The sequence below is a fragment of the Clupea harengus genome, chromosome 16 (assembly GCF_900700415.2).
Source record: "Clupea harengus chromosome 16, Ch_v2.0.2, whole genome shotgun sequence".
Lineage (NCBI taxonomy): Eukaryota > Metazoa > Chordata > Actinopteri > Clupeiformes > Clupeidae > Clupea > Clupea harengus.
Window position 1 is genome coordinate 26,868,792 of NC_045167.1, and position 2,500 is coordinate 26,871,291.

A 2,500-nucleotide genomic window follows, 5' to 3' on the forward strand; every position below is an offset into this window, starting at 1 on the left:
ACAGAGAAATGAAGACAAGTGGTTTGAAAAAAGATAATTGTTTAAAATCACTCATCCCAAAACCCCAGTGACATAGAAGGAAGAATGAGATCATCACCAACTATAAAAGAAAACATTATAGTTCATGTCTAACTTGTAGAATACTTCCTGCGGAAGCGCTGGGATGCATCATCAGTGATGTATCCTTGGGTCATTGGGTGTTTCGGGTCTATTCGAACATCAGACACCCTCCCCCAGGCGACCCAGCCAGGGGTGATCAGTCCCCAGCTTGCATCCCAGCAGCATTTGACCACTGGGCCTCCCTTTTCAGCCAGAGCCACTTAGTGGCTCTCTCTGCGGCATCAATGGTTGATTTGATGGCCCTCTTCTTGCACAACCCCAAGATGCCTAGCTTAGTCAGAACTCTGCAGAGGGACTGGCCTGCAAAGCCCCGACATCCCACCTCAATAGGCTCACAGCGAGTGATCCAGCCCTGCCTCCTGCACTCCTCTGTCAACTCCTGGTACTTGGCACGTCTAAGGATAAATAATAAAATTGATCAATCGATTAATCAAAACCCTTTCTGGCCAATGTGGAGATCTAACTGTGAAGAACTAGCCTCAATATTAGCATTTATGCTCATGTACTAGCCTCAATATTAGCATTTATGTTCATGAACTAGCCTCAATATTAGAGCATTTATGCTCATGAACTAGCCTCAGTATTAGCATTTATGCTCATGAACTAGCCTCAATATTAGCATTTATGTTCATGAACTAGCCTCAATATTAGCATTTAAGTTAATGACCTAGCCTCAATATTAGCATTTATGTTCATGAACTAGCATAGCAATATTAGCATTTATGTTCATGAACTAGCCTCAATATTAGCATTTATGCTCATGAACTAGCCTCAATATTAGCATTTATGCTCATGAACTAGCCTCAATATTAGCATTTATGTTCATGAACTAGCCTCAATATTAGCATTTATGTTCATGAACTAGCCTCAATATTAGCATTTATGCTCATGAACTAGCCTCAATATTAGCATTTATGCTCATGAACTGGCCTCAATATTAGAACATTTAGAACTGCACCCGGACTAGAATAGAATAGACTGTATTTGTCATTGTGCATTAGATACACAACGAAATTTGTTTGTGCAACCACTAAAAAAAAGTGCAGTTGTGCTGGGTGGAGGGTATGAGGGTTGTGTGATTGTTTTAGTTCTGTGATGGCCCTGGGGATGAAACTGTTCTGCAGTCTGGAGGCTGTAGTGGCCGGTAGCGCCTGCCAGAGGGTAGCAGGGTGAAGAGATGGTTTGCGGGGTGAGTCTCATCCTTCAAAATGCCACATGCTCGGCGGAGGCAGCGTGTCCTAAAGATGTCGTCCAGGGGAGGCAGTCTTTATGATAGAACTGTTCCATTTCTAATGTATACAGATGATCTGGTGTTGTCATCACACACACACACACACTCACACACACACACACACACACACACTCTCACTCTCACTCTCTCTCACACACACACACACACACACACACACACCACACACACATGATCTGGTGTTGTCATCACCAACAGAACAGGGACGGAACAGGACTGGTCCACTCTGCATCAGTACTGCCAGTCCAGTCCCTAACAGTGGATTTAGATCAGGATGTTTCAAAATAAGAAAGAAAAGATTTAATTCCACATTAGGCCCTGATGTTTTAGATCACACAACCAGCTATAGTGATCGAGCCCTAGTTCTAAACGCCTCTGGCAGTTTCTCCACAGGCCGGAGTGTGTGTGTGTGTGTGGTAACTTCCTGTGACCTCTGTCTTCTTGGATCATGTCAGGGCTGTATGGTGGATGACGACACACACACAGACACACACACAGACACACACACACACAGACACACACACAGACACACACACACAGACACACACACACAGACACACACGCACAGGCACAGGCACACACACAGGCACAGGCACAGGCACAGGCACAGGCACAGGCACAGACACAGGCACAGGCACAGACACAGACACAGACACAGACACAGGCACAGGCACAGGCACAGGCACAGGCACAGGCACAGGCACAGACACAGACACAGACACAGACACAGACACAGACACAGACACAGACACAGACACAGACACAGACACAGACACAGACACAGACACAGACACAGACACAGACACAGACACAGACACAGACACAGACACAGACACAGACACAGACACAGACACAGACACAGACACAGACACAGACACAGACACAGACACAGACACAGAAGAATTGCAGAATAGTAGTAGTCTAATCGAATATTTCCCAGAGATTATAAATAGAAGTTTAACTTGAAATGCCCATCCCTAGTGAACAGATGGAGACTGGGTGACGCCTTTCTCTCTGTGTGACTGACACACACACACACACACACACACTCTCTCATACTCACTCTTGACAATGACGATTCGGTCTCCCTTTCTCTCCAACATCTATATACGCACACGCACTCACACACAC

General features: G+C 45.5%; 1 protein-coding gene across 2 annotated transcripts in view; it reads left to right on the forward strand.

Moving 5' to 3' along the window:
• Nucleotides 1–2,500, forward strand: part of erc1b (ELKS/RAB6-interacting/CAST family member 1b) — a 107,122-nt gene that overhangs the window by 26,148 nt on the left and 78,474 nt on the right. The gene's annotated exons all lie outside the window — the stretch shown is intronic.